Source organism: Crocuta crocuta, unplaced genomic scaffold (assembly GCF_008692635.1).
Source record: "Crocuta crocuta isolate KB4526 unplaced genomic scaffold, BGI_CrCroc_1.0 scaffold87, whole genome shotgun sequence".
Lineage (NCBI taxonomy): Eukaryota > Metazoa > Chordata > Mammalia > Carnivora > Hyaenidae > Crocuta > Crocuta crocuta.
In genome coordinates this window covers 2,288,971-2,314,046 of record NW_027532166.1, presented here as the reverse complement: position 1 = coordinate 2,314,046, position 25,076 = coordinate 2,288,971, and the positions used below count along the sequence as shown (strand labels likewise).

General features: G+C 39.6%; 1 protein-coding gene and 1 long non-coding RNA gene across 3 annotated transcripts in view; one reads left to right on the top strand and one right to left on the bottom strand.

Annotated features, from left to right (window-relative positions):
* Positions 1–25,076, bottom strand: part of ERC2 (ELKS/RAB6-interacting/CAST family member 2) — an 885,144-nt gene that overhangs the window by 849,874 nt on the left and 10,194 nt on the right. The window lies entirely within an intron of this gene.
* Positions 11,317–15,817, top strand: LOC144241979 (uncharacterized). 2 transcript variants are annotated; one of them, XR_013338255.1, is made up of 3 exons: positions 11,317–11,405; positions 14,925–15,029; positions 15,664–15,817. It is a non-coding gene; the product is annotated as an uncharacterized LOC144241979 (long non-coding RNA). The 2 variants fall into 2 exon arrangements; XR_013338254.1 differs by lacking the exon at positions 15,664–15,817 and having other exon boundaries at positions 14,925–15,141.

The window sequence follows — 25,076 nt, the reverse complement described above, 5'->3', positions numbered from 1 at the left end:
AACTTTAAAAAAAAAAAACAGTTTTTATTGTTAAAGGTTTTTTTTAATGGCTTGGGTTTTAAAAATTCAAACAATACAAAAAAACTAAAATGTCTTCCTCTCATTCTGGAGTCTCAGTTCCCCAGTACCTGTCAATGTCTATTAAATGTCTTGTCTATTCTTTCAGAAACAGTCTACATATATACTATATATGCATTCTGATAGCTCCTTTTCTTTATACAAATGGTAACATACACTCTGCTCTATAGCTTGCTTTTTTTACTTACATAATTATGCAAATATTTCATATTGATACATATAGATATAATTAATACCTTATTAATCTTGTTAAATGCATCCCAGTATATTTTATGGCTGTACCATAACTAATTTAGCTAGTGCCTCCCTCACATATTCAGTTTGTATATTATTTATGATAAAATCTAGATTTACTCAAGATAACAGTGTCTTCAACAGGATAAAATTATCCTTCTTTACTACCAAAAGGTGTGGAAGTCAGTATGACAGGGCTGTTCTGGTACTCTACAATGTCAGACACCCATGTCTCTCCCTTCTTATTTTTCTACCAGGCATGGGCTCATTCCAGGTTCACCACATAGCTTCAACTCCAGCTACTGTGTCCACAATCCAGTCAACAACAAAAAGGAAAAGAAAGGAGGAAGGCATGCCCTCCCTTTAAGTGCACTTTCCAGAAACTATATATACTATTACACTTACAACATAGTGACATGGTCATACTCTGTTCCAAAGGCTAAGAAATGCAATCTTTACTCCAGACAGCCATCTGCCCATCCTAAACTAAGAATTCTTTTATGGGAATTCATATAAGAGATGGAAATAATAGTCTCTACCACAGGTTTCTTCCAATCTTTTGCATACCAAACAAAACAGCAAAGAACACCCTACAACCCTGCCTTTCAATACTTATATGAGAGTATCTTTACAGAAATTAAGAGTAATATAGTAGGTTTTAGAAATTCTATTCCAATTCTCTCATTTTACAGATGAGGATTAAGACTCAAAGAGGCGAAGTAACTTGCCAAAAATCACATAACTATCTCTCAGCAGAGTAGGGTTGCCAGATAAAATAGAAGACACACAATAAACTTGTATTTCAGGTAAACAATTTTTTAGCCTAAGTATGTCACATATAATATTTGAGCCATACTTACACTGAAAAATTATCCCTTGTTTATCTGCAATTAAAATTTAGCTGGACGTTCTATATTTTTATTTGCTAATTCTAGCAACTCTACAGCAAAGCTTTAGAATTTAAATCTCTTGACTTTGATCCCACCATTTTTCTTATGTACTATGTGGCCATGTCAAATGGACACTCAGTTAATAAATAAAGTAGAACACACCAACAATCCACAAAGAATATAACTTTCCACCAAAGATTAGCTTTTATAAAGATTCAGACATCATGCTAACCATGCCATATGCTTAAATGAGTTCTTCTATGTCATAAATACATGGGTAACACACCAACTGTTCCATGGAGGTTACAGTAAATCCATCAGCTATTAGAGCCTATTTGCTCCTATTCAAAATAAAATTACCCTTAAATTAATGCAGATTTCCATAAGCTGAAAGTAGGCAAATCCTTGCCAGAGTTCTGCTTTATTATACATGCAGAGAACACAAGGATGGAATACAGACATGCTATAGCATTCAGAACTCCTTTAAAATTCGGTAGTCACTTCACAGTAGTAACAATGTCTGGGAATAGGGAACCAAACTGCAAATTTCAACTATGCCAGCAAATATATTTCATTTCATTCTCTATATATGGTTTAAAATATTTAAACCTAACAAATTAAGACCTCTTCATATCCCCTCTTCCTGATTACAAAAAAAAGAAAAAAAAACAGCTCTGCAAAGTTTTTCGTATCACAAGATTTTACAGGCACACACATTTTGTAACAAAGAAATCAAGAACTGAAGCTCTAAGCACATTTTTGTGCTAAGTTATGTACATTATTTCCCTAAAAGAGAAACACCTGAAAACTTAACTTTCCAAAATTTAGCAAACTGGTTAAAAAAAAAAGAAAGGAACCTGATTGTTATCCAGGCTCTAAATTCAGCTACCAATTTCCAAAAAAAACCCCACAAAGGACAGAGCAACATTTAAAACTCTGCAGGGATGCAATCAACAAAATCCAGGCCACAGTTAACTCTACAGAACAAACAACCTGGGTCTCTTCAATGTCTAAATAATAAATAGGAAAAAAAAAAAGTAAATGAGACTCAAAAAGCATTATCCAATCACAATGTGTGATCTTTATTTAAACCTTAATTCAAACTGTTCTAAAAAACGAAAACTGTGCACCAATGAGAAGATTAAAAATTTGAACACTGCCTGAATATTTGATAGTATTAAAAAAGTATTCTTAATTTTTCAGTGCATGTGATAATAGCATTATATTTAGAACCTGTCTGAAGATCCTTCTGTTTTAAAGATAAAGACTAAAATATTTATGGATGAACTGATAGAATGTCTGTGCTCTGCTTCAAACCAATAGAAGGGTAGGAAGTCGGAGGATGAGGATAAGACAGGAGTGGCCAGCTGATGAATTGGGAAAAGGCTGTAAGTACACAGGGAGTCATTACACTACTTTCTGTTTATATTTCTGCATGTTTGAGATTTTCCACAATTTTTTAAAAATTTCTAGTACATGCCAAAAAATTAAACTAAAACCTGAGGTTGGTTGCAAATATCTGAAATATGATAATATTCCATTAGAAAAAATGAGTTAAACAATCCCACTATTTCAGGTCCTATGATGAATAATGCATTAATTCAGATAAAACCTTTTGTCTTAAATATTTTCCAGAAGGGTTTGGCTCACTCGTTATGAATGAAATGAGGAAAAATACAAGTTAAGGTAATTTTGGGGCACCTGGGTGGCTCAGTGGGTTGAGCACCAACTTTGGCTCAGGTCGTGATCTCAGTCTGTGGGTTCAAGCCCCGCATCAAGCTCTGTGCTGACAGCTCAGAGCCTGGAGCCTGAGCTTCCAATTCCGTGTGTCCCTCTCTCTCTGCCCCTCCCCCGCTCATGATCTGTCTCTCTGTCTCTCAAAAACAAGTAAATGTTCAAAAAAAAATTTTTTAAGGTAATTTAAAACACATTTAAATTTCCTACAAGCCAGAAAAATCAAGACTTCTCTCCTAAAAAGCAATTATTATTTTCTATCTAAAAACTGTAAACAAAACCCTAACAAATGATCTTTCTAACAGTTGTTTTTACTATGTTCAATACTCTGTGGTCCAGTTTTTAGTCTGATATATAATTGGAACATCAACCAAGTATCAAAAGAGAAAGATAATTTAGTCTGATTTTAATAGAAGCTAAGAAACTGAAGCCCCTTCTTTTAAAAAAGTTTGTTAGTGAGAAACATCAACAGCTGTACTGTGAAATAATTTTTTACAGCCTTATCAGCCCTAATCTTAGGGGAAAAAAGCTGCCCTACTCTTGCATTCTCCTTCAGTTTGTTTTCTCTCCCCAGCAGTTACCTGAAAAGAGGAAAGAAAGCAAGTCTCAAGGTTGTATAACCTAAACAATGCCTGAGGGAAACAGCCGGTGAATTCTTCTAGCTCCCTTAAACTTTTATACCACAAAAGCTCAAATAATTTTAAATTACGCCAGTGCCAACCTGGAAGCATTAAACACAGTGTCTTTTTGCAAACAAAGCATCAATTTCAGCCTAGGCATCTTGTAAAATGAGTAGACTGCTCAGGAATTACTCTCACTTTACACATGAAGAAACTGACTCTGGATTAATAGATTTATCAAATGAGAAGAGTCAAGGAGTAGTTGACTTGAACTCAAATCCCCTGACAATTAATCCTAATATTTGCCCATTTCTCCTGAATGTAAATACATGATCATATGAATCTTTTTCAACATAAATTACTATTCTGTAAACTGATCAATATTTTTTCTGTCACTAAAATCCTTCCATTTTTCAAGGTCCACCTTATTATGCAAACAGCTGCAGAATATTCCATGGCAGAAATGTACCATAATTTATTTAGCAAATCCTTTAAATTGGACGTTTGGGTTCTCTCCAATGTTTGCCAAAATAAGCAATGATATAACGCATGTCCAAACATGCATATCTGTGTGAATCTGGCCTGTTATTTCTTCAGGATAAATTCTTAGAAGTAGAATAGCTGGGCAAATAGGTGGGCAAAGGCTATGCCTGTTTAAAATATGGAATAATAGGGGCGCCTGGGTGGCTTAGTCGGTTGAGCGTCCGACTTTCGCTTGGGTCATGATCTCGCGGTTGGTGGGTTCGAGCCCTGCGTTGGGCTCTGTGCTGACTGCCAGCTCAGAGCCTGGAGCCTGTTTCAGTCTGTGACTCCCTCTCTCTCTCTGACCCTCCCCTGCTCACGCTGTCTCTCTCTCTCTCTCTCCTAGAAATAAAACATTAAAAAAAATAAAATAAATAAAATAATAAAATATGGAATAATAAACTGCTCCCAAGAGGACTGGGACAATTTAGAGCCCTACTAACCACGATTAGGATCCATTTCATCACCCTGCCCACTACTGTGTTTTAGCTTTTCCTTTAAACTTTGGCAATATGATAGCTGAAAATCTCATTATTTTAAGCTGCATATATTTTTATCAAATTTAGTAAGGTTACTATTTTTCCCTAAATCTTTTCCCCCCCTGGGAATTGCCCATGCATGTTTTTCACTAATTTCTCTACTCCACTATTAATCTTGTTATCACTAACTTATATAAACTGTATATATTAAAGCAAGGTTCCTCCCCCTCAGCATTACTGATATTTTGGATAATTTCTTGTTGTGGGGGATTGCCCTGTTCTCCAGGATGCTTAGCAGCAATCCCTGGCCTCTACCCTCTAAATGCCAGAAGCATTCCCTCCAGTTGTGACAACCAAAAGTGTCTCCAAGCATTGCCACATGTCCTATGGAGAGCAAAATAGTCCCTGGCTGAGAACTACAGTGTTAAGTTGATTAACTCTTTGTTCCAATTACACGCTACGCCTCTTGGATACTAGTACTCCCCACTCCCCATTCAATAGGAGTGTCCTTTCTTCAATATTCTTTAAAGATTCTTTAGAGACTTGATTACTATACTAATTTTCTAGGCAGCTCTGTCAATACTGAATGGCTACAATTGTTCCAAAATTCATACAACTAAAATGAAGTCTAAATCCCTGTAAGTTCCAAGCATTAATTTTAATTATACCGCTTAGAACTGTACTGTTCAATACAGTAGCTGCTAGCCACATGCAACTATTTAAATTTAAATTAAGTGAAATTAAATGAAATTTAAAATTCGGTTCCTCAGTCACACTAGCCACATTTCAAGTGTTCAATAGCCACATGTGGCAGGGGGTTGCCCTAGTGGACAGCACAGATATTGAACATTCCCATCATCGCAGAGTGTTCCACTGTACAGAGCTGTTCTAGAACCTTGCCACTCAAAAGTGTTGTTCAAACACTGGCAGCATTGGCACCGTCCAAATGCTTCTTAGAAATACAGAATCTTGGGCCCCACCCCAGACCTACTATATATCCGGATCTTCATTTTAACAAGATCCCCAGGTGATTTATGTGCACTCAGAAGTTTGAGATGCATTGCACTGGGTGACAAACATCTGAGGTCTGTTATCAAATGTGTCCTCATTCCACAAGACCTTACTTCTCCAGACTAAAATATCCTAAACTTTTCATCATATGACCTAGTTTCCTCATCTCCACTGGTCCAACTCTTCTCTGCCCTCTATCATCTCCCAGTCCGTAAAGGATAGAAGGTGAGGCTGTGCTTCAGGAGAGGTCTGAAGTTGAGACTATCACTTTCTTTGAGCTGAATATCACGTTTCTTTCAATGTAGCCTCAGTGTGCATTAGATCTGTCCTTATTTAGTAATTTCTCTTCAGTCAGATCACACTAGAGGCACACAGTAAGTTTGTGGTCAACAGGTTCTTTGGGCCTTCTTCATGGAACTGCAGTGAAGTCACACATTCCATAAACTTTTGCAGACATTTGCTTAAACTGTTGTTCAGAAATGTACAATTATCTGTATTAAATTTAACCTTGTTGGTTCTGTCTTTTGGCTTCATCTTCCAAATCCCTAATACATCCCAATTCCTTCACCCAACTTTGAAAACTTGACGAAACCAATACTTTGAAAACTCTCTCGCTACCAATACTTTATAACAAAAAGCATGACACTCTCTTTTATATCCAGTCCCCAAATTAGGTCAACCAAAATGACTGCCTTTTCAATAAGATATATTCATCTACATCAAAACAAATAAACAAAAGTAGTCTGAACCAACACTTAACCTGTATCTGTGATAGGATCAACTCTCCATTGTACAAAGGTAGTCTACCTTATTTCTTACTTCAATGTCTCAGTTGTCTTTAAGTCTTATAATGTTCTCTTCCTTATTTTTATAAGTACATTCCACATAAATAAATGAATGAGGTACCCAGTGAAGAAAAACAGTAGAAATGACAACACCTGTGAAATGGACTCTCATTTTAAAATTATTTTTATTCTTCCTCTAAACTAATTCCAGAGTTTAAAATTTTTTACAGTCCCTCTTATCCTTTTCTCATTTTGTTCTATCTTTTCTGTGTCATCCCTAGAAATTTCCTATTCGTGTTGCCCTCGTCAAACATATTAATTGAACATACACACTAGGAAACTAATACATCAAGTGACTCTAATGAGGGAGACAGGTGAATCAAAGATATCCAGTATCTCCTCCTTGAGGGGTTAATAATCAGATGGGGAAAAAAAGACTTGGACACAAATAATGGTGATAGAAAGCAATATACAACATATGCTACATAAGTAATTCAATCAACATGCTATAAAAAACATCAGAGGAGGAACCACTCAATTTCTAGCTGGGATAATTAGAAAGGGGGAAAAAAAACTCCTCAGAGAGAACAGAATTTGTAATGGTTTGAAAAATGGATAGGATTTTAGCATGTAGGTGGGCAGATCTGGAGACTAGTCCTGGCCAACCAAGCAAAGATGCAAGGGGGGTGCAAATATAAATGCATCTACTTTGGCCAAAGTAATGGACGCATGGTGGGAAATGAGGCAGAAAAGGCCAGAGCACAAGTGGTAGACACATTTGATATCAGGAAAGAATGAATTGATTTTGACTGGGGCAGTGGCCTTGAGCAAAGTCACTGTCCGTACAATGTTTAAGTGTGTCTATTATCAGGGCTGACTGAAGGGAAAGTATCAATGATTGTTTATTCATAATATACGGCGTAAGATACAGCAACGTCCAGGTCACTGAATATTCTTCAGTTTTAAATGTCTGTATAGTATTTAATAATATAATATTTTACTCTGGATGTTTAGGTTAGTTCCCATGTTTTGTTAATACTTAAAATGATGAACATCTTTTTACTTTGTGTGCATATAATTCCTAGAAGAGGAATTACTGGTGAAAGGGTAAGAATATTTTTAAGACTCTCTGGGGTGCCTGGGTGGCTCAATCTGTTAAGTAGCCAACTCTTGATTTTGGCTCAGGTCATGATCTCACAATTCCTGAGATCAAGCCCCAAGTCTAACTCTGTGCTAACGGTATTTGGGATTTTCTCTCTCCCAATCTCTCTGCCCCTCCCCCATTTGTGTACACATGAGTGCACTCTCTCTCTCCCTCAAAATAAATACACTTTTTGAAAAAAGAATATTTTAAGACTCTCAATATAAATTTACCAATTTCTTATCACAAACCAGGTTCCCACTTAAATCTCCAACATTGGTATGTGTTTGTTCATTATACGTGACTGTATCCACCTCACCAAAAGATGTGGGCTTCTGGATACTCTACCCCTTTCCTCAGTGGTGTGAGGAAGCCGACCAGAAAGGAGAGGATCTACTGCCCCAGGGAGGTGCAAGGTACAGTTGATTCTTATCTCTCTATATGGCTGACTCCTCATACCCCAGGACCTCATACCCAGGCTGACTACATGGGTATGACCTATGAAGCCTCATAGGGCCCCAGGCTTAGAAGGGCGCCAAGCTGGTTTAATGTCTATTGTCCAAAAAATTTTTAATAAGGGTCCTGCATTTGCCTTTTGCAGTGAGTCCCCAAAATTAGCCAGTGTTGCTTATACCCCATAGTGTCTACGAGGATGTGTTGCACATAAGAGACATTAAGAACTTTCCCCAAATAGCACAATATTATTGTGTTTATAGAATGGGAGGAGGAAAAAAATCAAACTAAATCCACACTAATTGCATCTTTAAAGAGTACTGCATTTTTCAAAAAAGTCATTATCAAATTACCTTTTTTAAAAAAATTTTTTATAGTTTATTTATTTTTGAGACAGAGAGCGACAGAGCATGAGCGGGGGAGGGACAGAGAAGGAGCAAGGCACAGAGTCTGAAACAGGCTCCAGGCTCTTAACTGTCCACACAGAACCTGATGAGCGGCTCAACACAAACCGCGAGATCATGACCTGAGCCGAAGTCGGATGCTTAACCGACTGAGCCACCCAGGCGCCCCTCAAATTACCTTTTAATTTCATTAGTTACACACAGTTAGGGGAAAAATGAAGTTAAATCAAAGTCACCGAGATTCAGAGGAGTCATGAAAAGAAAAAAGTAAACAAAGTTTTAAAAAGCCTAGAGAGAGGGGCGCCTGGGTGGCTTAGTCGGTTAAGCGTCCGACTTTCGCTTAGGTCATGATCTCGCAGTTCGTGGGTTCAAGCCCCGCATCGGGCTCTGTGCTGACTGCCAGCTCAGAGCCTGGAGTCTGTTTCAGCCTGTGACTCCCTCTCTCTCTGACCCTCCCCTGCTCACGCTGTCTCTCTCTCTCTCCTAAAAATAAATAAAACATTAAAAAAAAATTTTTTTAAAACCTAGAGAGAAATAATTCAGAAAAACATTAAATTCAAAGTCAATGAGAATTTGGCTTTTGCTATGACTATATCATCTTCCCAGTAGGTTCTTGAACTAAATAAATGTGATTTCTGCTTGGAAATTTTCCTGGAGGCCATCTGGAAAATTAAGACAGACAGGATAAGTGTCTTTTTATTATTCTGAGCCACATAAAACAATTGGTCTCAGAAGCCGATAAAAACTATTCCAGAGGAACCCATACCACTAATCTTGCTACCCTCAACAACTTTCATCAACCCCCAAATTTAATAGTATCCCTAGTGTGAACACTGCCCTTTTCCCAAGTTTTATTTAACGCTTAGATGATCAAAAAGTATTTGAATTCTGCAGATGGATTCACGTGAGGGAGGCCCCAGACATCATCAGGCCAGAAGCATTTTCAGGTTTAAGTTCAAGTCCAGATCCTTCTCACATGCTAACTCTCAACCAGACATTCTCCAGAGCATGTTCTTAAATCTGGTCTTGGATCAATTGCTTCTGAACTACATTCTTAAGAATGCTGATTTCTGGGTCCTATACTGGACCTTCCAAATGAACATATCTGAGGAGAGGACACAGAAATTGACTGATTCTTTTGACCAATGTTGGGTGAGTCTATGTGCAAAACAGAGCTTCTCCCTTCTTTGTGCACACACATCACCTGGGTATCTTGTTAAAATGCAGGTTCTGATTCACTCGGTCTGGGTAGGGGGTTGAGGGTCTGCATTCTAACAAGCTGAGAGCATTAGTTCCCACCCCAGTTGCACATTGGAATATACAGCCCAATTCTGATTCCCAAATGAACCTCAGTTTCCCTCTCTACAAAATGAGAATATACCCACATGAGATATCATTCATCACTATTCATCTTCCAAACTCCCTGCTCTCCCTTCAAGATGTCCTTCACTTTGGAGTCTCTGCATACACAATTCCTCCACTACCAGCTACCCCTCATTCTTGGCCACATTAAACCCTACTCTCTGTCTTCACATTGCAACTCCAATGTCACCTCCATAAGGAAAACTTCCTGACCAGCCCCTAGTGTGAACTCAAATGAGGTCCCTGCATTTATAATGTTCATAGCGCCCTGAACACCCTTCAGAGCATCATATATTTTATAATGATGTATTTTTGTGCACATAAAGAAATAATTCCCACTCACCCCACTAGCCTTGGTGGGCCACAGATCCCAGTCCTCCACTCACCACTGTGACTTCAACAGTTACACTCACTTCCTACTAACAAATGCTAATGAGGGTAGAGCTATCTAACTCTGTGCCAGCTTCTGCTTTAAATATTTTACAAGGTTCAATTAATTTCATCTTCACATAATCCTATGAGATAGGTGCAATTTTATGGATGAAAAAGTGAAGCACAGAGAGACTAAGTTGCATGCCAAAGCCGTCACAGCTGGAGGCCGCTAATGGAGGAAGCAGGACTTGAACCCAAGTACTTTAGGTTAAGAAAGGGAAACAGGAACAATGAGGGACTACAGAAGTAGTCCCTGGAGACCCATTTTTCCTTCTTTCCTTCTGCTTTCTTTCATTCTTTTCTTTTATTCCTTCCTTTTTCCTTTCTTTTCCTTCTCTTCCTTTCTTTTTCTTTTCTTCTGCCCGCCCCCCCCCACCCCCGCACGTTTCATAATGGTCACAAAGCCAGGGCAGCCACAGTTCAGTTATTGTATTTGCACGGTAGACACATTAGTTCATGCTCATCCGGTGAAAATAAATGTATTACCCAGTCCCTGCTCCGTTGGAGGCATTTTGGAAATTGTGAGTAACAGACTCGACTGATCTATTACCAGACAGATAACGGGAATAAGCAAACAAGGAAATTGGTTAAATGCACGAGGGAGCCGAACGCGGCGGTGGAAATTGGTTAAATGCACGAGGGAGCCGAACGCGGCGGTGAGGCAGGATCTGCGGGCTCCTTCAGGCCCCGTCAGGAAGGCGGGCCTCCCTGCGGAGTGTGCCGGTAAGGCTGGAACCTAGAGGAGAAGGAAGCCAGCTCTTCCCTCCCTCGAGAGGAGCGGGCAAGGCGGGAGAAGCACTGCAGCCAGAGGCCGCGCGAGCAAAGGCCTGGAAGCACCGCCCTGCGGCCACGCCCGAGAAGCGAGAGCCGTCGTCGTCTGGGCGCCCTTCGCTGAGGGAAGGAAGGAACCAGGAACACGATAGAGCGGGCCACCCGGCCAGGGTCACATTTTACCTCCAGATTCACGAGTTTTGCCACCCATGTGACCACCAATCCAGTCACCAAAACCTTGACCCGCGGGTTCACCTACCCTTTTCAGCGTTCTCGTTCCCCTCAGCGGAGAGAAGGCGCCGGTAGCCTGCAGGCTTTGCCTCCAGGACCCACCCGCTTTCGCTCATTGGCCCAGAGGTTAGCACGTGACCCGGGCACACGCACTCCGGCGCCCGCCCGCCTCGTGCTAGCCTTCCACTCAGCCAGCCGGTATCGAGAGAGGCGCCCATCAGCCTAACCCGGAGAATGAAAATAACAAACCAGTTACAGGTGAGAAAAGTGGGCAGGGAGGGAAAAGTAATTGTGGAGAAGATATGTTAATAACAGAACTCGAGTTAAGATTTAAAACTCTACTCCTCTGCCCCTAGTGTGACCCATGTATTCCTATCTCCAAGCCCCAGCTATACCTTGGTTCTTATCATCAGATTTCTGGAAGATTCTAGCCGTCTTAATACCATTTGGGTAATAATATTATATATCGAACACTTTGTGCTCTGCCTTAGGGGCTTTTCATGTTGTGTCATGTAGTCTTCGCTAGTATGTATTGAAGCAAGAATCACTATCCCTGCGTTTATACCTAAAAAAGCATCTCCAAGAAGGTGAGTTATTCACCGAGAGTCATAAAGCTGCACGGGGTAGACCTGGGACTCCAAAGGTCTCTATTATTAACCACTATGATTAACTGATTCTTGTTTTCTTAAAATAGAGCCTTGATACTTGAGTTGGTCAGAGTGAGGCTCTGTTCCTTATAGGTGGAACAGATATCCCTTTCAAGTGTCTAAGTATCTATCAGTGTCTGTAATGGCTTTTTAAAAAATTATATGCAAACCTGTATCCAAAATGTCAAATTTCAGGATATAGAGAGAGCAAACTGGCTTTAATTTATGTCCATGTGATACAGAATATAAATTTGGTAAATGAACTTTGGTGAAAGATATAAAGATGGGTAATAAAGCATGCATGCTTTAAATGTACCATGTAATGTGATACATAAATATCAAGCCATATGAATCAGTTAACAAAATTACTCCATAGACAGCTCTTCCCATAACACTTTATTCGACAGTAATAATGACTAAGACTTACTGGGCATTTACTATGTGCCACACGTCATGCCAAGCACTCTGTATATATTATCTCATTTAAACCTCACTATTGGGAAAATGGTAAAAATAACCCTAGTTAAAGCCATGAAAATGGAAACCCAAAGCGAGACTAACTAGCTGATTTTGATTTTAGAGGCAAATTTTAAATGCAGGTATATCTGCCTCCCAAAACCTTGTCTTAACCACTTCAAGCATCTCAAGTAGAGCATCTATCATATACTGTGTTGTGATGGTTTATTTGAAGGTCTGTCCACTATGAATCTACCTTTGAAGAGTTTATGGCTGTCCTATTCACCTCTGTCTCCTCCTTGCCTAAGATAAAATAGGAATACAATATTAATACAAAGCAATTAGCTCATCTATTTCTAAAATAAAACTTGGGCCAATAATCACTCCTGCTGACTCTAGGCTATTGGATGAATTTTGCAAGGCAATGAATTAGCACATAAAAAAAATCAGGATTCTGAAAACTAAACTTCCTTTTAGATACAAAATTCAAACTGCAGTCAGTCCCCACAAGGAGACTGCTAAATTCTTTAGCTTCGTATTAACAGATTGATCTATGACAACTCTGTGCCACTCAGAGAAAAGGGAAAAAACTGAGCATCTCTGAAAATCTCTCATAAAAATTATCTGTAAATAACAAGAAAGATGTTAAAATATTAACGCCTCCTCCACGAGTACATCAAAATGCTCCCTCAGCCACCTTCCATCTGTTTGCCCGCCTCTTCCAGCGTGAGCCCCAGCCTCACTCCGTTTTCAGCTTATTTGATGTCTAAAAAGATTGAGCCAAAAATTGTTTCAGCATGCTGGAAAGTATAATCCTCACATTTCAGACACATTTGGACATCCTAATTTAAAATATGGTGGAAAAATAGCATACTTGTGGGTTGTTCCTTGCCATAGTTTAAATGCATCCCTATAAAATTTGCTTCTCTATCAAAATCATAGGCATAAACTTAACTTCTAAATGGAAGTAACAACAGCAACAGCAACAATAATAGCAGCTAATGTTATAATAACATTGTTCAAAGCACTTTACGGTCATCCACTTAATAATCCTGTAATGTTACTATTACTAGCTCCATTTTACTGGGTAGAACACTGAGGCCCAGGATGGGGGCGGGGGGCATTCAGTGATTTATTCAAGGTCACAGGACTGGCAGTAGCAGAGCCATTGCTTGAAACCAGGGGTCTGGACTCCACATACTATGTTCTTAACACACTGCACCAATCTTCCCAGGAGATTTTAGCCACTACCTAGCTTTAATTCTTTCTCTTCCAATATCTGTTGTCATTGTCATATTGCAGCAGAAAAAAAGAGCTGGATCGTGAGTGTAGTGGGTTGAATAGTGGCCTCAAAAAATATATGTCTAATTCCTTATCCCCTGAATCTATGAATGTGAACTTATTTGGAATAAGAGTCTTTGCAAATGTAATTAAAGTTATAGATCTTTAGACAAGGCCTTCCTGGATTTAGAGGATGCTCTAAATCCAAAAACAAGTGTCCTATTAAGAGGAACAGAGAGGGAGATTTGAGACACGGAAACACAGGGGAAAAGGTGATGCGAAGACAGACGAAGAGATTGAAGTGATGTGTCTACAAGCCAAGGAATGCCAACAGTTACTGACAGCCAACAAAAGCTAAGAGAAGGGTGTTGTAATGTATTCTCCCTCAGAGCCTCTAGAAGGAACCAACTCTGAAGACACTTAGATGTCAGTCTTCTGGCTTCTACAGCTGTAGATAATAAATTTCTGCTGTGAAATTGAGCCACCAAGTTAATGGTAATTTATTATGAAAGCCCCAGGAAGCTAATACATTGAGTCATGGGCCCAAAAAACCTGAACAGAAATCACATCCTCACTTTACAGATGAGGAAACTGAGATTCAGAATGAGGAATTCTTTAGCATGTTGTCAATCACACAACAGGTTTATGGCAGGGCTAAGCCAGGCTCTAGCCTATGTGCTGGTCTCCCATTTCCTGGGCCGGCCCCCTCTTCTTAACCCACCTCTAGGAGAGACGGAATTAAACATGCACTTTAGAACCTGACCACCTATATTGTCCTGCCATCTGATAGCTGTGTAACCCTGTTTTCTCATCTGCAAAATGGGAACCAAAATGACAACTACCTCACAGTGTTATTTTAGGAAACAAGTGAATCAATATATATGACTAGTATGCAGTAGCTCTCAATAAATGTTAGTTGTCATAATTATTTTATTCCAGTATCTATTAGGCTGTTGATAAAGGGCAAATTATAAAATCAGAAATATGGCAATGCCTAGAAAAAAACCTGATAGACACAATAGCCTGGCTTATCTTTATGTGTGGAAATTTGTGACAAACCTTACTTCCCGATTTCTTATGAGAGTGTTGAACCTAAAAGGTAATGTCCATCATTGGACATCCTTGACTTACACCTCTTTGACAGTCTTCACAGGCCCCATTCCCAAAAAGGAATACCAATATGATTGGCCATGACATTGACTGAAATGTGTGTGCTAACAAAAGGAACACAGCCATGCCCCACACCCCGTTTCCCCACTGCACAGCCCCAACAGAGCAAGTAGCCCCATGCCTCCATCTGCTTCCTGCTCTCCCATGGTGACCACTCCTGAACACACTGGTTTCTTAGACAGTTCTGCCATCCACCCAAGCTAACTTTACTCTTTTTTTTTAGGTATCCATGTGGTAAGCACAGCAGAACCTCCTCCTGTTGCTAACCTTGATCTCCCCCTGAGCATGGTGGTTACATGGAATCAACATGCAGAAGGCAAGACCATCTGTGAGTCTGATGGCAATGGAATAACAAGTTGTCTCACCTAGTCAGAAAATCCCTTCATGAAGGGATACTGTGCCCATCCTCAGGGATTAATATAGCCATACTGTTTCCCTTATGACTGTTGATCTTTAGGTGTATATCCCTTTTGGTCAGACCCTGGAGAGGGGCAGAAAGAGCAGTAGCATTCAGACACCAAAACCCTATCCAAACTCCTAACAACCTCATATTAGCTTCTAATGGAAAATGTGTCCAAATTATTCTTTTTTAAAGAATAATGCTCATTATAAAGTGTCCTCCAATGTATTGAACTTCCTATTAGTCATCTGAATGATAATGCACACTTGGAGAATACCAAGAAAATGAAATACTTGGGGAAATTAAAGCCATTTCTCCCCCAAACCAAATAATCATCAATTTTTTATAATGTTACCTGCCCTAATTATAGCATCAGATCTAAACACACACACACAAGCACACATGAATACACACTATACCCCTTGTGATATCTATCCCAATATAAAATCTAAGCCATCTGCTAGAATCAAGCTAAGTACTATTGGAATCAACAGTGTCCTTAGGAAACATAGGGCTGGGATGCTGATTTCATCACAATTCTATCTGCCTGTACTTTCTCCAGGAAGTTCAAGAACCATAAGCAGCTGTAGAAATCCAAGTCATCAGAAAAGCAAACAAAGGCAGCTCCTCTCCTGCAAAGCAAATTCCCTAAAAGAGCCTCAGCATCTGCGTTCTTAGCATAAAGGGTCAGACCTTAATCTATGGTGAATTTGTAATACTTCTCTCTTCCTTTTTTGTTTCATTCATTTGGGAAACACGGTCCCTTTTACTCCAGGCCAGGCACCTGACCTCCACCATCACCCATAATCATGTCAGTTGTTTTGGTTTTTAAAAATTAACCAATGCCTGATATACCTTACCCATTTCTCCTTCCCTTTATATCAAAAGGAAGTCCTTTTCCATTTCCAAGTCTGAGTGTGTGGCTCTTAAACTCCTAGAGCTCAAGAGAGCTCTCTCATAGATAGGGTCAGGATTTTCATCCAAGACTCTGAGGCTCAAAGATGCTCATATCTTATTAACACCTTGAATTTGAAGATATTGTCCATTTTGCCTTCAAACTAAGAATGTATATCTGTCAACCAAGAAGTGTACTAAAGGAACCTCAAGAGACAACATCCCAGCTAAGGCAAGCAATACCTGTTTAGGTCTGGCTCACCGGATTTAAAGCTACCAGACCTTCAGGGCAGCTATTATTCAGGGATATTATTTTAATAAATGGAAGGATGGGTGGATGGATGGACTGCCAGATATTTATTAAAGAACTAAAGAAAGCAAAACATAATTCTCAAATTTACAACATACCTTTTTAAAAAACAGGCACACACAAACAAAACTGAGGCACATATTTAATCCATAACTATCATTTTCCTTCCTACAATAACTTTATTTGCAATTGAATTTGGATCTGAAACTTAAAAATAAGGCACACACAAAAATTCTGTTTACACCAGAGCATCTTCCACTAAGAAAACCATAACTAAGGAAGCATTGTAGCTTTAATCCACAGGTAAAACATCTTCTTGGATTATTTAAGAACAACCTCTTTACTCCTCTGCACTCTTGGGAGCACAGGATATATTTCTGCAGTGTTTCTATCGGGATGGTAATTAGTATAGCTGAGAAATGCCATCAACAGCAAAAGTAAAATTAGCCTTTACTTGTAAAATGTCTCCTGGGAAAAGCTGGTGGCTCCTGTCTCCACCAAGCAGAGAATTGGGCTTGCTGTGTCATCCCACCGCAAGCAAATTACCCCATCAGCAGCACCTGAATAAAACCACCAACACATCAAACTGACCACCAACACATCTATCTTTACCTGTTTCAACCACACCGGCCTCATCCTAGCCACATGGCCCCCATCAAGTTGCACACATGACTCTTTTGCCATCAAGGCACTCTTAATTTTCCTGAAAATTTAGCTTATACCTGTGGCATCTTTTAGCCAACATGAGCATTTGAGACCATTTTATTCAGCACAGTGATGCAACAGGGAAAACTGGGGCTCAAGGAGAGGAGGCGATTTGGCCAACATCACATCCTGTTTGGCATCAAAGTGATATCTAAATTAATCCCTAGTCTAGAGCTTTATCTTTTCATTACACCAAGCAGCTTCCTTAGGTTTAATCTTCTTTGATTCTACACCTACTGTCTCATTATCTGGACCTTTCCTGAATACCTCCTCTCTGGGTTTGAGGAAACCTCACCACCTGCCCAGAGCTGATCTCATCTTCACCCTCCCCTTTCAGACTTTGTTTCACCAATAACCCTCCCTCTACAGGCCCATTCCCTGCATAGTAAGAATATGGTCAAGTGTGTCACATACTGGTGCGAGGAGCTTCCCCAAACTTTGTATCTCCTCCAGTTACCACTTTTCAAAGCCAAGTTCCTTGCAGGAAGAACATAATCATCAACATTACCACTTCTACCCCACCGCAACCCAATATGCACTCTCACCACCTCCATGATGTTCTAGCAAAGGCCACAAGACAGCCAATTCAACCAGATCCCTACTTAGCATCACCATTTGGATAAATGAGCCTTTGCAACAAAACATCATCAAAGACCCAAACTCCTAATCCCCCATATCCTAAACCTATTTTGTGCTCAGTCTTCCCCAGTGGCTCAAGCCCAAAACTTTTGACTCCTTTTCTTCCACGGGAATAGAAGTTCCATACAGGAAGGAATTTTTGTCTATTACTATACCCTCAGCACCTAGCCCAGCATGTTGTAAAAGTCCCATATTTGTTGACTTGACCCATTTCAGCCATTCAGTCATCATCTTGCTTTACCCTCTTGAGGGACACCAGTGTCGTCTCCAGTGGAAAATGAGTAAATACATCTAAAGTCAGTGGAGAGATTTGTGTTAGAGAACTTTATTTGAGAGACCACTCCTTTGGCACAAACTGTTAAAGTGTCATTATAAGAGTTTTAGTTGGCCAGAGATTATGTAGCAGATGGATTCAGTAGACAATGATTACCAAAACAGGCCAAAGTTTACAAAAATCAATCATTCAAACACCTCCTGTGAGTCCTCAAGTTTCTAACTGGTTGGATTAATGTGTGAAGCAGTGTAGACTTGGAAGCCATGTGACCTTTATTGGGCAACTTGAGAGTTTGCCTTTCCTTAGGGCTCAGACAACAGCATTCACTGGGAAGTCATCCTCATCTTTTTTTCTCTATTACTCCCTATAGTGATAGAAAAATTTACAATTTCCATCTCATACCACAGAAAATATTTCAATTCAGCCTACCAGAAAAATATAAAGTGATTCTTAATTTTTTTTTTTAAAGCATGAGAAAGCTCTGGCTATGGCCCAGAATTTTCCAGAGCAGCCATCTGCAAAACAACATGAACTGGCTTGGATTCAGCTAAAGAGGTCAATACCTTGGTCATGAAAACTCTCCTAGCCACCCCTAAGAACAACAGGACGACAACAACAACAACAAAACTGTTCCCCAAATTGTAATATGGTATCTCCTTGGCATATAACAATACTTATACATCCAACAATCCCCTTCTCTCTCTCAGACACAGGCATGCACAAACGCACACACATAATAGAAAAGGGATGTCAAAGAATTAAGCCAAGGAAAATTAAGCCATTCTCAACTCAACAGACCCAGAGCTTCTGCTGGATTCATAAGCACTTTTCCCTTTTGACCTTCAACATATTGACAGAGGAGCTCTTAAAGTCATCCTTCTGCTGTACCATGGCAGTCCCAGAGGAGTTCACAGGGCTAGGAACACATAGGAAAAATCACAGAAGCAAAATACGGTTTGTCTCAACATATGCCTCCATATATATTAAGCACCATACATCTCTTAATTCAGGAAAATAAAAAGAGGTGATGTCCAACGGTTAATTTCTCTTTCTACTCTTTAGATGTAAGTGCAATACTTGGACCACTACTTTTGCCCTACCTTTGCATCTATGCTTTATGAAATAAATCTCCAGTCGTCTAGTTTCTCTTGGCCATTCCCTCCATTGAGAACTTCAACTCCCCACCATTGACCCCTGCTCCCACCTACCATCCTAAATAGTTGTCCATCCTCAGAGACTATCTCTAATGCCGCCTTCTCTATATAAAGTCTTCCTTCATATCTTCCTTCTTTGGGCTCTTAAATCAAATTACATCTTTTAGTGGCACGGACAAATTTCTTCCCTTTTTTTTTATAATTCTTTTTTATGGGCTTTTGGAGTACAGCATTTTCTCTGCTAGACAAGGTTCTCAAGGCAGGAGCTGGGACCTACTCGTTTTGTAACCATAAAGCTTCTAAACAGAAGCCCTGAATATTCATGGCTTTATCAAGATGCACTGGGCTATTAGTAATAAAGCCTCAACTCAAATCAGCTTATACAAATTGCATAATAATCAGAGATGGGGCAAACTTCAGTATGACTCTACCATACCATTTCTCTGCAGCTCTTTTAGCACTTTACTCCCCCATGTGATGCCTTTGTCCTCAGTTCTCCCTCATGATTATCATCATCTATTAATTTGATATTTTACTCAGATGAGCATGATGCTAAATATTTTTACATGAACTCCCTCATTTAATCCAATTAAATTTAAATCCTATTACATTTACTCCATTAGCAGTAAATTTACCCCTAAAGCAGGTACTATCATTACACCTACTTTACAGGTGAGGAAACAATTTCAAAGAGAGAAGTTGCCTAAAGTCCCGTAGCTGGAAATGGAACCCATGCAATCCACCTCCAAAGCTGATGCTCTCAACCACTGTCAAAGACAGTCAAGCAAGACCTGAGGAGGCAGGCCACACTAAGGCCACATTACCAGTCTGCTCACAGAAATTCTGAATGGAGAGCATATCAGATACAAAGGGTAAAACTGGGGCTGCCAGATTACAATACAAGCATTGTTTAGGAACGTCACTCCACATCTTACAGTATGGGCAGGAAACACCTAATAGGTGTTAAGAAGGTGGTCAAGACTCATACCAAGTTGAGACTTTCTCATTGAAGTTCATTAGAAGTACTGGATGAGATCTGGAAAGGCAATGACTTTCTCATTGGAAAACCCAGTGGCTTGGGCTTCTAAGTTGTGTAATGCAGACTCCATGCCTGTCCTAAGATCACCTTGTGTACACAGGAATGGCCACTCTATACCATAGTCAGGGCTGACTGACTAAAGACCAACTTTAGACATAGTCTGCCTGGACTCAACTCCAGCTCTGCCGCTTGCTCACTATAACCTTGGACAAGTGATCTCTCCTCTAGCCTTACCTTACTCGCATATGAAATAGTGATATTATTAATAGTACCTACTTCACAGGGTCATCATGAAGATTAAATGAGATACCATATGTGAGCCCATCAGCACAGTGTTTGAAATATCACTATCTCATTTAGGATATACGTAGGAAGTGCTTTACGAGCTATACTGATCATTTTTATTCTTATCAAGGGAACATATTGTAGTCAGGTGGGTGTTCTAGATGGAAAAGTGATTCACAGACTCACATGCTTGCCTGAGAAAGGGAAGAGCCCAGACTTTCTCTAACTCCCTCTCCCCAACCCTTTCAAGAAACCTTACACTATCTGGCTGTTGGGAGGATGTTGAGCCCACTCTCCTGGGCTCTGGCTAGGCTTCCACAGAAAAGAGAGAAAGCTCCTATCAAGGGTTCTCCTCAGAAAGGTAAGTAAATTGAGCAAGAAACTTTCTTCCCTAGCCTAAATTTCATGCTCAAGTTCCAAGGTAGAGTAAACTGTCCATCAAAAGTAAGGTACGTGACTGCTATGTTCCTTAGTCACATTCCACATAGAAAAAAAATAGGTTTCTAATGATTTTCACAGGATAGTAAATGTGTCTTACATTTTAGAGTCTTCTTCAGCCCTTAACCTGTTACTGGGAACACAGTAGGTACCCAATTACCTTTACTTAGTAATTTCCAAAAATCTTTTGTTTCTTGCACTATCACAAATGCCTATAGCATAATTTGGTTTGCAGTGTTCAATTTTATTTGTAATCACAAAAAAGTGAAATAGAATTATCTCTGGCGAACTAGGAGTGTTGGTATCCCAAGACAAACATAATGAACCAAACAAAGATCTGTAATGAAAATATTTAAACATATACTTAAGTATGACACCCAACACCATGCAAACTCTTCTGGGATAACTTATTCCTGAGGGTGGACTAAAATCTATCACCTTTAGGATATTGTATTTGAATATTTTTAGTGAATGGGTACTGTCCATCTATCAGCTTCCACCATACCAAGGTACACACCTTCAACTGTCACCAAAATCCTGGCACATGTCCCCTACTTCTCAGCAAAAATTGAAGAGCAGTGAGGTGAAGACATGTCATACATTACCTAGAGCTCATTCATTTCATTACTGCCAGGAACTACCTACTCCTAATACATATGCAATATGTAATACTAAATGGCAATATCCAGACAGAGGCTTTACCTAAATATTCTCAGATACTCTTGGGGTTCAGAGCAGAGATAAGGAAGTGAAATGTTGTGCACAATTCAGGTTATGCACATTCTTCTAGGGAAAATGTAAGTTTTCATTGGCTCCTAAAAAAAGTACATGGCTCCCCAAAGTTGAAAACCACAAACAGAAGTTTAAAAATTTTGAGAAAGCAAACTTTATTATTTGCTACATTTCTAAATTTGAGCAGTTTCTAAATGTGGTCATCATGTGCACTGTCCAACTTTCCATCTCATATATTTACTTATTCCTCTGGTTCCAGGATTCTTTGGGAACTTTTATATTACTTTACATGGATATTTCAGAAAGCTCATCCAAGGGACGAATTTTAATTTTTTTCAATTCCTTTTTAGATAATATATGCTCAGGAGACAAAACTTTTTAGAACTCAAACTAACTGCTGTAACTTAAAATAGAAATGCCAGATTATAAGATGCCTAGTTCTAAAAGTTTGTAACTGGCACCATAATCTCATCCACTTTGGAGACCCAATTTTCCAATGAGACTAAGGAAGCTTACAAAAAGTGGAGAATTGTTTAAAGTTCCATAGAGGATGCAATCTGACATTATATAAAGAAACTGCACAGATCCACTAAGATAAGACAGCATGAATTGATCCTCATGTCAGTTAATACCACCTTTGGAATTTCTTCAGTGGGCAAAATCAGAAGTAGAGATTGACAACATGGATGAGAAAGCCCAGAGATCCCAAAAGGCTACTAAAGTTGCTGTTGAAATAGCTGTCTATAGACAGGTGATAGTAGTTAACTTCCTTTGGGTCATGGTCTTCTTAAAAACTGAAATAAGGCAAACTTCCATTTATCTGTTGCACAAATGTATTTCCCAGCAAGGGCTGTCCTTTCCTCCTTACCACCTTACCCATATGCTCCCTTGTTGGAGAATCTACCCATCATGCCCTGTTTTCAGCAGTCTTTTTATAGCTCCGTTGAGAGACTGTGAATCTCATGATTCCCTTAGCCACAGCTGATTGGACCTAGCACAAACTCTGGATTCAAGCTGGGCCAATCAAATTTTTGGTTCTCTGAATTTGAAATTGAAACCAACCAACTCTAGCCAGTCTCGATTAAGGACTTGAATGGAGAAGATGCTTTCCTTGAGTGGCCACTTTTTCAGAAGCACCATATAAAAACATATCAAGAGGGAAATAAGAGAGACATGAGAGAGAAAGAGAAAAACTGACTTTGTCCTTATTTCTGATTATTTTCCAACTAACTTGATTCCAGTGCCCCAGAACACCTGGCTGCCCTATATACACTGAGGGTCAGAAAAGAACTCTTATATGTTCCTAGTAAATCACTTTCTTTTCCCCTTCAACATGTTTGAATGGGTTTCTGCTACTTGTACCTACATTTTCCCTTAAATAAGTGGTGACTAAATCAATTAGTAAATAAATGAGCTGGCTTCTCAAAAAGAACAAAGAAGAGGTTTCATAGGGGAAAGCTGCTGGGAAAGGTGGAAATAAGGATCGCTGGGACCCAAGAAGGGAAGATCTGACTTTGAGACACAAGATTTGGAACAATTCAAAAAACAAATCCTAAGTAGGTGTGACCACCCCAGTGAGGCCAGAAACCACCTGAAAAGGACACTGAGAGCTCCAGCTGAGGGACCCCTGCACCAGGAAGTTGTCCATGTATCTTTAAGTTCCTGTAGATAGAGGCAAGTTTGGGAAGAATTCTAACTGGATTAACGAGACCATCCTTGCTGACGTACAATAATCCATAGTAAAGAACTTCCCCGTTCCTGAAGCCCTGCTCTTACAAATCCAGTCAATTTGTCAAAGCCATAACCACTAAATGGATCTGCCAGACCTTTAATGAACATCCTGAGAGATAATCTTTCATTCTTCTGCCACCTGCAGTTTTAATTTTCCAGCCAGTTCTTGGGAGTTGCTTCCTCCCATCCTTCCCAGTGGGTTTCCAAGATAGTTTTCCTTTTGCATCCTTCTCTGCTCATGTACTCGAAGGATGCATTTGCTCCTTCCTGCTTGCCCTCTCTCCTCTGTTTCTCTTGACAACATGCACCCTTCCTCATTCTGGGTTTCTGTCCTTTCTATAAAACTCCTTGACAGCACCCTCAAGCAGCGCATTCCTACTTCCATACTACATTAGGGCTTCCATTTCCACACCAAATTCCCTGGTTTTCAAGCAAATCTGTTGTTTTCCCCCTTTAAGACAATAGAAAGAGCACACCTTTGAAACTAAGCATACCTGAGATTCAAATTGCAGCTCTATCTAATGGTGAGACCTCAGGCCACTTAATCTCCATGTCTTGTTTCACATCTATAAAATGAGGGTGCCATGTGTCTTGCAGGACTGTTGAGCTCACACACTTGGAAAGTAACTAGTAAATTCCTGGTACAAAGTAGAAGCTCAAAAATACTCCCTTCCCTTTCCAAAATCAATGTCAGACATAGTCAAAAAACACCATAAAAACACATTAAGGTGTAAAGAAATGATGGTTTAAAAAATAGGTTTCATTTTTGTAAAGGGTTGTCTCTTTCCTTAAAAGATTAATCTCTATCTGGGCACATGGGTGGCTCTGTCAGTTGAGTGTCTGACTCTTGATTTCAGCTCAGGTCATGATCTCACAGCTTCATGGGTTCAAGCTTCATGTTTGGCTCAGTGCTGGCCATGTGGAACCTGTTTGGGATTTTCTCTCTCCCTCTCTCTCTCTCTATTCTTCCCCCACTTGCGCTGTCTTTGTCTCCCTCAAAATAAATAAATAAATAAATAAACTTAAAAAAAGATGAATCTCTATTTACCAAATGTCTACCTCTAAAAGAATCAAGGCATTTGAAGATTCATGGTTACTAGTTCAGGTCAAGATTAAAAAAAAAAAGACATCATTCATAATTAATCCTTTTCCACAAAATGATGAAAGTGATAAATCAAGTTTACCTTTTATATGAATATTTTTACATAAATATATACACTTTGGTCATCACAAAGTGAAAGAATTGAGTGTAGGCAAAGTATTAAGAAAATGAAGATATAGGGCCGCCTGGGTGGTTCAGTCAGTTAAGCGTCTGACTTCGGCTCAGGTCATGATCTCATAATTCATGGGTTCCAGCCCCATTGGTCTCTGTGCTGACAGCTCAGAGCCTGGAGCCTGCTTTGGATTCTGGGTCTCCTTCTCTCTCTGCCCCTCTCCTGCTCATGCTCTGTCACACTCTGTCTTGCTCTGTCTCTGTCTCTCAAAAATAAATATAAATAAATAAATAAATAAATAAATAAAATGAAAAGATAGTAATCCTCCAACTAACTCAGGGTTTCTCATCATTGTAGCTATTGACATTCTTGGCCAGATACTGTAGGGGGAAGTTCTATGCACTTTGAGCTATTTAGCAGCATCCCTGGCCTCTACTCACTGCATGTCATCCCATCCAGTAGGGACAACCAAAAATATCTTCAGACATTGCCAAACACCCTTGGGAGGCAAATTGCCCTCACTTGAGAACAAGTAAGTTAATTTGATCAATGTATATAGC